Here is a 12,242-nt window from a genome sequence, read left to right on the forward strand (position 1 = left end):
AATTAAGTGAGTACAACAGGTTTTCTAGTTCATCCAAAAACTTCCTGGAATATATACCTGCAATGATCTGACATATTTAGCGATCCTTTGATGTTTTTTTGATATGGCACAGGCCCTTATCTATTCATAGTAGTATAATAAATATTTTTATAATTTGTGCCGATGTCCTAGGTCCTCCAAGGACTCCATTGAATATAGGCCTTGGGATCTACGGCCGTAATAAGAGATTAAAAGTTAGTTTTCAATTACTCCACAGGCCCCTAACCATTCATGTGAGTAAACGGTGTATTGTAATAATTTGTGCGGATGTCCTAGGTCCTCCAAGGACCCCATTGAATATAGGCCTTGGGATCTACGACCGTAATAAGAGATTAGTGGTTAGTTTTCAATTACTCCACAGGCCCCTAAACATTCATTTGAGTCAACGGTGTATTGTAATAATTTGTGCGGATGTCCTAAGTCCTCCAAGGACTCCATTGAATATAGACCTTGGGATCTACAGCCGTAATAAGAGATTAAAAGTTAGTTTTCAATTACTCCACAGGCCCCTAACCATTCATGTGAGTAAACGGTGTATTGTAATAATTTGTGCGGATGTCCTAGGTCCTCCAAGGACCCCATTGAATATAGGCCTTGGGATCTACGGCCGTAATAAGAGATTAAAAGTTAGTTTTCAATTACTCCACAGGCCCCTAACCATTCATGTGAGTAAACGGTGTATTGTAATAATTTGTGCGGATGTCCTAAGTCCTCCAAGGACCCCATTTAATATAGGCCTTGGGATCTACGACCGTAATAAGAGATTAGAGGTTACTTTTCAATTACTCCACAGGCCCCTAACCATTCATGTGAGTAAACGGTGTATTGTGCGGATGTCCTAGGTCCTCCAAGGACCCCATTGAATATAGGCCTTGGGATCTACGACCGTAATGAGAGATTAGAGGTTACTTTTCAATTACTCCACAGGCCCCTAACCATTCATGTGAGTAAACGGTGTATTGTAATAATTTGTGCGGATGTCCTAAGTCCTCCAAGGACCCCATTTAATATAGGCCTTGGGATCTACGACCGTAATAAGAGATTAGAGGATACTTTTCAATTACTCCACAGGCCCCTAACCATTCATGTGAGTAAACGGTGTATTGTGCGGATGTCCTAGGTCCTCCAAGGACCCCATTGAATATAGGCCTTGGGATCTACGACCGTAATGAGAGATTAGAGGTTACTTTTCAATTACTCCACAGGCCCCTAACCATTCATGTGAGTAAACGGTGTATTGTTATAATTTGTGCGGATGTCCTAGGTCCTCCAAGGACCCCATTGAATATAGGCCTTGGGATCTACGACCGTAATAAGAGATTAAAAGTTAGTTTTCAATTACTCCACAGGCCCCTAACCATTCATGTGAGTAAACGGTGTATTGTAATAATTTGTGCGGATGTCCTAGGTCCTCCAAGGACCCCATTGAATATAGGCCTTGGGATCTACGACCGTAATGAGAGATTAGAGGTTACTTTTCAATTACTCCACAGGCCCCTAACCATTCATGTGAGTAAACGGTGTATTGTAATAATTTGTGCGGATGTCCTAAGTCCTCCAAGGACCCCATTTAATATAGGCCTTGGGATCTACGACCGTAATAAGAGATTAGAGGTTACTTTTCAATTACTCCACAGGCCCCTAACCATTCATGTGAGTAAACGGTGTATTGTGCGGATGTCCTAGGTCCTCCAAGGACCCCATTGAATATAGGCCTTGGGATCTACGACCGTAATGAGAGATTAGAGGTTACTTTTCAATTACTCCACAGGCCCCTAACCATTCATGTGAGTAAACGGTGTATTGTTATAATTTGTGCGGATGTCCTAGGTCCTCCAAGGACCCCATTGAATATAGGCCTTGGGATCTACGACCGTAATGAGAGATTAGAGGTTACTTTTCAATTACTCCACAGGCCCCTAACCATTCATGTGAGTAAACGGTGTATTGTGCGGATGTCCTAGGTCCTCCAAGGACCCCATTGAATATAGGCCTTGGGATCTACGACCGTAATGAGAGATTAGAGGTTACTTTTCAATTACTCCACAGGCCCCTAACCATTCATGTGAGTAAACGGTGTATTGTTATAATTTGTGCGGATGTCCTAGGTCCTCCAAGGACCCCATTGAATATAGGCCTTGGGATCTACGACCGTAATGAGAGATTAGAGGTTACTTTTCAATTACTCCACAGGCCCCTAACCATTCATGTGAGTAAACGGTGTATTGTAATAATTTGTGCGGATGTCCTAAGTCCTCCAAGGACCCCATTTAATATAGGCCTTGGGATCTACGACCGTAATAAGAGATTAGAGGTTACTTTTCAATTACTCCAAAGGCCCCTAACCATTCATGTGAGTAAACGGTGTATTGTAATAATTTGAGCGGATGTCCTAGGTCCTCCTATTCGATATAGATGAATATAGGTCTTAGGATCAACAAGCCTAACCAATTATCAAAAGATGCTTTTTTGATATGGCAATGGTCCTTATCTATATGTAGCAGTAAAATGAGTATTGTTATAATTTGTACCGATATCCTAGGTCCTCCAAGGACTTCATTGAATATAGGCCTTTGAATCTACAAACGTGATCAATGGTCTATAAGTAGTATTTAAATATGGCACAGTCTCTTAACCATTCATTTAAGTCAACAGAATATTTTATTGATTTATACGGATGTTTTTGGTGCTCCAAGGACTCTATCGAATAAAAGTCTTTGGATCTACGACCATAATAAGTGATTAGAAGATAGTTTCCAAATACTCCAAAGGCCCCTTACCATTCCTGGGGGTAGACGGTGCATTGTATGAATTTGTGCGGATGTCCTTGGTCCTCTAACATCTCTATCGAATATGGGCATTAGGATATACAAGCGTAACCAATCATCAATAGATAGTTCCTCAATATTGCCAAGGTTCTAACTGTCCATATTTGCAAACGAAGTGTTGTATTGATTGTGTCGATGTTTTTGTACTTCCGAGGACCACGATATATGGGCCTGAGTATCTACAAACTTAAGTAGTTGTATATTGATGATACTTATTTATAGCATAAAATCTAAACTCTAAAGGCTAAGTAGCCCGTCATTCGTTTTGGTAGCTTTGTTGATTCAATTCCAAAATGGCGTCGGACATCGATTTTCGTCATCCCCTCATCGTGTACATTCTGAAAATACCCATATTGTATGGGTTTCCATCGGTTTTCTCAAACCAGAGGACGCCATCTTGGAATCCAAAATGGCGTCGGACATTGATTTTCGTCATCCCCTCATCGTGCCCACTCCGAAAATACCCATATTGAATGGGTTTCCAACGGTTTTCCCAAACCAGAGGTCGCCATCTTGGATTCCAAAATGGCGTCGGACATCGATTTTCGTTATCCCCTCGTCGTGCCCGTTCCGAAAATACCCATACTGTATGGATTTCCAACGGTTTTCCCAAACCAGAGGTCGCCATCTTGGATTCCAAAATGGCGTCGGACATTGATTTTCGTCATCCTCTCATCGTGCCCACTCCGAAAATACCCATATTGTATGGGTTTTCCAACGGTTTTCCCAAACCAGAGGTCGCCATCTTGGATTCCAAAATGGCGTCGGACATCGATTTTCGTCATCCCCTCATCGTGCCCATTCCGAAAATACCCATATTGTATGAGTTTCCAACGGTTTTCTCAAACCAGAGGTCGCCATCTTGGATTCCAAAATGGCGTCGGACATCGATTTTCGTTATCCCCTCGTCGTGCCCGTTCCGAAAATACCCATATTGTATGGGTTTCCAACGGTTTTCCCAAACCAGAGGTCGCCATCTTGGATTCAAAAATGGCGTCGGACATCGATTTTCGTATCCCCTCGTCGTGCCCGTTCCGAAAATACTTATATTGTATGAGTTTCCAACGGTTTTCTCAAACCAGAGGTCGCCATTTTCGATTCAAAAATGGCGTCGGACATCGATTTTCGTCATCCCCTCATCGTGCCCATTCCGAAAATACCCATATTGTATGAGTTTCCAACGGTTTTCTCAAACCAGAGGTCGCCATCTTGGATTCCAAAATGGCGTCGGACATCGATTTTCGTTATCCCCTCGTCGTGCCCGTTCCGAAAATACCCATATTGTATGGGTTTCCAACGGTTTTCTCAAACCAGAGGTCGCCATTTTCGATTCAAAAATGGCGTCGGACATCGATTTTCGTTATCCCCTCGTCGTGCCCGTTCCGAAAATACCCATATTGTATGGGTTTCCAACGGTTTTCCCAAACCAGAGGTCGCCATCTTGAATTCCAAAATGGCGTCGGACATTGATTTTCGTCATCCTCTCATCGTGCCCACTCCGAAAATACCCATATTGTATGGGTTTCCAACGGTTTTCCCAAACCAGAGGTCGCCATCTTGGATTCCAAAATGGCGTCGGACATCGATTTTCGTCATCCCCTCATCGTGCCCATTCCGAAAATACCCATATTGTATGAGTTTCCAACGGTTTTCTCAAACCAGAGGTCGCCATCTTGGATTCCAAAATGGCGTCGGACATCGATTTTCGTTATCCCCTCGTCGTGCCCGTTCCGAAAATACCCATATTGTATGGGTTTCCAACGGTTTTCCCAAACCAGAGGTCGCCATCTTGGATTCAAAAATGGCGTCGGACATCGATTTTCGTATCCCCTCGTCGTGCCCGTTCCGAAAATACCCATATTGTATGGGTTTCCAACGGTTTTCCCAAACCAGAGGTCGCCATCTTGAATTCCAAAATGGCGTCGGACATTGATTTTCGTCATCCTCTCATCGTGCCCACTCCGAAAATACCCATATTGTATGGGTTTCCAACGGTTTTCCCAAACCAGAGGTCGCCATCTTGGATTCCAAAATGGCGTCGGACATCGATTTTCGTCATCCCCTCATCGTGCCCGTTCCGAAAATACCCATATTGTATGGGGTTCCAACGGTTTTCCACAAACGGAGGTCAATCATTTTCCATAGAATTGACAAAACTCAATTTACGCACTGCGTAAAAAAAGTGACTTAAATTGAGTTTACTGCGTAAAAAAAGTGACTTAAATTGAGGTAGCGTAAAAAAAGACTTCGTAAATTGAGGTTTTAGTGTAATCGAAAGTGCGTTTGAGTCGTTGTCCGTTCATCAAGTAAAAATTATCACAACGTAGGGAAAGACATCCTGGCCGCAACATTGGCGAACAGACTCATATTCCGAGCACTCGGTTTTTGTATGGCGATTTGATTGAAATGTTTCGCTGAAATATGTCACCAAATCACCAGGAAATGGCAGTAAATTGCAATTCAATTTTGACATCTCCAAAATAATTTATACCGCAGGAGTAGTGATGATTCTCTAGTTTGAGACCAGTAGAACAAGCTCAGATTAATAAATTTGCCAAATTATTCATTTGAATACGATTTATTCGTGCTGTTCGGAATTTGAATCAAGATGTTTGGAATATGAGACAGAATGAACACAGTGTTGTTCCATACTTCTACGTAAAAACAATACTAAAACTAATAAAATCTACATTATTATTGGTACACCCATCAGCTAACAGTTAGACTTTGCGAAGAAGTAAAAATTTACACAAATATCAGCTAATTTATGACAATCAGATGCATTTGAAGTCCCTGTTGGCCTTAAGTGTTCGGAATATGAGTCAAAACGATTTTAGCCCACGCTCTCCAGATCATGTTGTATCTGTTCAAGCCACCTAGCTCGCTGTGCTCCCCGCCTTCTTGTATCACTCGGATTAGACGCAAACACCATATTTGCAGGGTTGTTGTCCGGTAGTCTTCCAGCATGCCCAGCCCAACAAACCCTTCCGGCATTTATCACCGCCCATCGATGCTAATATAAGTCTTGGTGAGCTTCCCGGAGAAGCTGTACTCGTCCATGATTTTACATAGCTCTTTGCGGTCGATGCTATGAAAAGCCGCTTTAACCTTCCAGTTGTCGCGTGGTTTGCCACCGTCGGAGCCACCCGCTGCTGTTGTGAACGAAAAGCGAGTTTTTTTTCAACAAAATACAACAGCGCAACGACTGAAATGTTAAAATCGATGAACAGGTGATCCGTTAAGACTTTTTATTCACGGCATTTCTGGAGGATTTGCCGCACGGAAAAGATCTGGTCCGTTGTCGAGCGGCCGTCGATGTAACCTGCTTGATACGACGGAAGATAATCTGGGATAGTTTGTAGGAGACATTCAGGATAGTGATCGCACGATAGTTTTCACATTCCAGTTTGTTACCCTTCTTATAGATGAGGCATATGACCCCTTGCTTCCACTCCTCCGGCAGCTATTTCATTTCCCAGATTCTGAAAAACAAACGGTGCAGACAGGCGGTCAGCTCCAATAACATCCTTACCAGCTGCCTTGTTGTTCTTGAGTTGGTTGATGGCATCCTTAACTTCCCTCAATGTGAGGACAGGTTGGTTTCCTCCATCCACCGTGCTGACGTAGTCACTTCCTCCACTGTCGTGACTCTCTGCGCCTGTGTTCTCCGTGCCATTTAGGTGTTCATCGTAGTGTTGCTTCCACCTTTAAATTACCTCACGTCCGTCCGTCAAGATGCTTCCATCTTTATCCGCGCTTCTTATGAACGATGCAGCAGCTCCATTTCTTCACTTTCCGCTTCTTCCAGGCGACGCTTTTTATCCCGGAATAAGTGGGATTGCTGCTTTCGTTTCCTTTTATATCGCTCCACGTTTTGTCGCGTTCCTTGCTGCAGCATTGCAGCCCGCGCTACATCCTTCTCCTCCAAACCTGCCTGCATTCTTCGTCGAACCAATCGTTACATGTCTTCCTTTCCACGTACCCGACGATGCCCTCGGCTGCGTTGTTGATGGCTGCTTTTATGGTGCTCCAGCAGTCCTCAAAGGGGCTTCGCCAAGCTCGCCCTTCTCCGGCAACGCTACCTCGAGATGCTGCGCGTATGCGGCGGTGACGTTCGATTGGGCCAATCGTGCTTGCTTGTACGGAGGCGGGCGTCAATACTGTACATTGTTTATGACGGATAGTTATGGACGCAGTTTCAGCATCACTAGATAGTGATCAGAGTCAATGTTTGCACCACGATAGGTTCTGACGTCGGTTATGTTGGAGAAGTGCCGTCCATCGATCAAAACGTGGTCGATCTATGATTCCGTCTGCAATGGTGATCTTCAGATGCACCGATACGGGAGGCTGTGCTGAAAGTAGGTGCTACGAATGGCCTTGTTCTTGGAAGCGGTAAAATCGATCAGTCGTAGGCCGTTCTCGTTCGTCAGCCGGTGGACGCTGAACTTTAAAATCGTTTGTTTGAAATCCTCCTCCTGGCCAATCTGAGCGTTCAAATCTTGACTGATCGTGGCTTGAGAAACTGTCGTACTCGCGTTCAAGCTGCGCGTAAAATGCGTCCTTGTCATTATCAGTGGTTCCGGAGTGTGGACTATCCACGTTGATTATGTTAAAGTTAAAGATTCGGCCTTAAATGCACGCGCCTTTGCATATCGTCCACCACTATGAAAGCTGTTTCCAACTCACGTATGCTGCCGCAACTCTGGTAGATGGTATGGTTACTTCTAAACGTTCGCACCGTCAATCCTGCCCAGCACACCTTCTGCAGCGCTATAACTCCGAATCCACAGACCTTCAGTATATCGGAGAGTATGCGTGTACTTCCGATGACGTTGAGTTCCAAGTACCGAGTTTCCAATCGCTAGTCCATTTCCGTTGCTATAGTCTTTGCTGATTGTTCTCTCGTTGGCAAAAAAATGTTCAGTTCGGTTTTCTCATTGAACAAAAAGTTCAGTGCTTGAAATATGAGTCTTGTTCGGAATTTGAAACAAAACGGTAACAAAGCAATATTTATCGATCACAGTCAACCCGCATGCACGTTTACCAGCTTATATTTAGATTTTGATCCTAATTAACTACGGAAATCAGTTTTTGGATACTAAAAATATAAATCAACGAACATAAACAACGAAATGATAACAACGGCGTGCTTCTTGCTGTTCGTTCAACGCTCAAATGCCGATTACTGCAACCACCGAACTGCCATGCCGTAGAACATTTGTGGGTGGCACTTCCTGTTTCTCATCATACTTTGTACATCTGTGTGATCTACATTCCTCCTGATAGAATCAACGATCCTCTATTGACCTCTCAACATTTAGATTCTCTTGTTTGAATTACATCGCAGATGAACTTGACTGATAAGATTTTGATGTTAGGAGATTTCATTATGCCTTCCATTAGGTGGAACACTGGTTCCTCAAACTATCTCTATCCAAAAATCCAGCAGTCCAAAATAAACACCAGTCAGTGTCAGTTACTAAACGTTTACAGTACGGCAGGTTTCGTTCAAATCACGGTAGACACAGCAAGGTAGGATATTCCCACGTGCAAACAACAATTTTCCATCAAAATATGTGTCGTCATTCCTATCGTCAAGCATGAGGCCTTGAGGATAGTTAAAGAGAGCAGGCCTTGCTTTTATTTTGCACTCGTTCGAGTTTGTGATAGAAATGACGTCACTGCTTCTTTTTAACGTGGTCCAAATACGCTCAGTTTATAATTCAAACCTGGGAGGGAGGCACAGATACTACACACGAAATATAGAACAACGTTTTTTCAAACTGCAAGATAATTCCAGCTCATCAACAATCTAGGCAGGCGCGAGGAAAATCGCTAGTATTCTTTTGTTGTGTACCTTCGATCTTTCGATTGGATCCTTCGATTTTCAACCGATTGTTGACAACTTTGATGAAATGCAAAAACATGTTATGATCAATTGAGCTCTTTTCTCATGTTTGTCCAATGTTTAAGATTTGGGCTCAAAGAGACAGTTCGTGACAGCAGAATCTCGGCTCACTGTGACGTACAGAAATTTCGTATCGGTTTCTCCCTTCCAGATTCAAACCATTGACTACTAGATCTTTTTTTACCAGCTTAGAACATATTCACGATATAACTATTGTCAAAGCGGCCGCTCCTCTCGTTAACGTTTAACGCTCCGTCATCGTAATCATCGTCATTATTGAAACTTCAGAAGCAGTTTTTCTGTTTAAAACGAAAATTTATTCGATGAGAATGTGTTCACTGTATTTCGGTTGGAGGGTAGAATACAGTGAACTCATTTTCCTATAAATTTTCTTGATTTTGAATGAAAAAATTGCTTTTGCAAATTCCGAAATCAATGACGGATCCTGCTCCCTTAAGGATTGTCGACATCATCCACCTATACAACTTTATTTGAAAAACAGAGTCCCGTATGAATTCAAACCCGTTTCTAGCGGTATCCACTACAATTAGCGTTAGCGTTAGCGTAGTTACGGTATACTTCGTAGATTGGATACTAGTAACATTCATGTTTCTTTTTGATAATCTCATTCAGACTGCTTTCAAGAACAAGGATGGGGAGTATTCCTTGATCCAATCTTAAACAAGAATACCAAAACCATGAATATTACTATTCCCGGCTACGCTCATCTTTACCGTAACTTGGGATAGGGGGAGGAAATGTTGATGTAGCACTTACTTAATGAGAGGCCACCGACTCAGCGACACCCTCATAAGTGCTACGGAGCTGGGGATTGGGAAAGGTATTTGGTCAGGATTCGCCTGAAAAGCTGGCAATAGACACAGAGTATTTGATGTTTAATTGTTTTAAATTTAATCTTTTGAATGCCGGCAACCAAAAGAGAGAAACAATTCTTTATTTACAGGATGAACAATATTCTTTCCCGTGAAAAAAAGGAATGATCGCGCGTTCGACAGTTGTGACATTCTGCTCGGTAAAAAGCAGAACCGATCCCTCCAGGGTCATCGGAAGCAAGCAAAAAAAAATTGTATCTAAATCACAAGAAACGAGCAGCTGTCAAAAAAAAAGTTACTACACATGGGACAAGCGACTGATTCATCATTGATTACGTTTCTCGCCCCCGTAGGAGCAAGCAACATAATCGAAAGACAAATACTACTACGCACCTCGCGATACTTTTCCGTATCCGAACAACGCAAAAATAAACGAACACGATTGATCACTGTCAGCAACCAGGGATGTTGCCGCTAGCGGTATCCACTACAATTTCAGAAAAACTGATTTTATCAAAATGAATCAGTTTTTGAGTTCAATTGATTTGGATGCCATTTACGCCTAAAACTTCTCATCAAGATCCCTATTTCCCGCCTTGGTTCACCAAAGCTCTGAAAAGATAAAAAACAGCTAAAGGGTCAGCTCTGAAAAAAATTAAAAAAAAAGTAATGCTCTCACCAAAACACAATATCTGACCTGTTGTAGTGAATACAATCGGCTGAATGATAGACTATATCACAGTTACATCTGCCGCACCCAGCGCAACCTCAAATTGAACCCTAAGAAGTTTTGGTCGTACATCGATGATCATAAAAAAGAGTCAGGATTACCGTCAACTATGACGCTTGAGAAAAAAATGAAGCCTATTTTCTCGAAGCGTCATAGTTGTCATAGTCTCTCTTAGATAACTACTACTACAACATTAAAACCCCATCATGTTCAAGTAGCCACAGCTATGGTACTTCACGTTCCGCTATTGGCCGTCACCCGAGGATTTCATCGCTCACAGTTGAGTTAGCTTGTGACAGGTTGAAGTGCTCATCAAACCCTGCCTATTCCTGATGGAATTCCAGCTGTTGTTCTTAAAAGTTGCAGCTCGTCTTTTCCTAAGCCATCGTCGACTATATTTAACCATTCGCTCTCTTCTGCCTGTTTTCCGAGTGCAGTCTTCAAAAAAGGCGCCAAAGGGAAAGTTTCGAATTACAGAGGAATTGCTTCCTTGTGTACAATATCCGAACTGGATTTTCCCAAACATCACTGCCTGAATTATGTATCTGAAACCCAGCATGTCATTATCAAAACCATCAAAACTCGTAAACAATTTGATGCAATTTATACAGACTTTTGGGCAGCCTTTGACAAGAAAAATCACGATGTCTTGTTAGCAAAACTCGAGCGCCTAGGATCTCGAACCTCTTTTAAGTTGGATGAGATTCTACTTAGTAGGCCGTACGATGTCTATTTACGAACATTTGTTCGTTAGCACACATGCAGAATGATGCATTATTCGCGGAGCGTAGTTTGTTATGATAACTTGACAACAAAAGGTTAATCGTTGTTGCTATGATCGCAGGTTAAAGAACAACCGCGATGCATCATTTATTTTGTCATGATCACTAGATTCCCATCCTTGGTTAAAATCAGGCATTGCATTTTATCTTATCAGATAATCATCTGAGAGAGATACGGATCGAATAACAAGATATAATCTTAGCGCTCTTCGATCGATCTTCCATCGATATCTATGGTTCATTTGAGGCTAGATAAGATCATTCAAACTCAGCAGTCCACGCGCAAGTAACCAATATGAAAATCAGTGACAGTGTTTGATAACGAGTTCACAGTGCAACCATCGAGTACCTCTGAAACCCACAACAGTAAATTATAGGGAAATCCATAGCGGTAAGTAAATGATGCACATCTAATGCTATTCATTATTTGATTTTTAATTGTAGATTTTTAAACTACCGAGAGATGCCCTTTGGTCTCGGCACCCCCTGAAAATGAATCGATTTACAACTAACCGGATTGCATCAGGATCTGGACGATGAGAATCTGGGCGTGAAACTACCGTTGGGCGTACGAAAAGATCATTAAAATAAATTACATGTTTTATGCTCTAACCAAACGTTCCACTAATAAAATACAAAAAAATTACTAACAACAAAAATTGAATTTCATACGACGTAATTTCGCTATTTATTTGAATAGACATTCAGATGAACCACCTACAAATCAGAAGTTTTACTAGAAATCAACCGCATTTTCAATAAAACAAAAATAGATCAGAGAACGCACTAATAAATCTTCTCACAAGAAATCGATAAGAATGACCATCCTCATAAATCATCCTAGAAATCGACACATTCTTAATGATATCACAAAAATGTTGTCATATATAATGGACCAGGTATTGTTTCCCCAGGCCTTGTCGTTGCCAGGCATAGTCTTACAAAAAAAAATTGCAAAAGTATTTGGCTTGAATTCTGCCAAACATCTTGAAAATATTAGCCTTTCTCGTCAGGGATCCACACACAAGGATCTTCAAAAATTGCCGGAGGCCACAAAATTTCACAAAAAATCACATTGTTCGAGAATAGACTCTTTCTGTTTGCTGGTAGACGGTTTGA

Source organism: Aedes aegypti, chromosome 2, assembly GCF_002204515.2.
Source record: "Aedes aegypti strain LVP_AGWG chromosome 2, AaegL5.0 Primary Assembly, whole genome shotgun sequence".
Classification (NCBI taxonomy): Eukaryota; Metazoa; Arthropoda; class Insecta; order Diptera; family Culicidae; genus Aedes; species Aedes aegypti.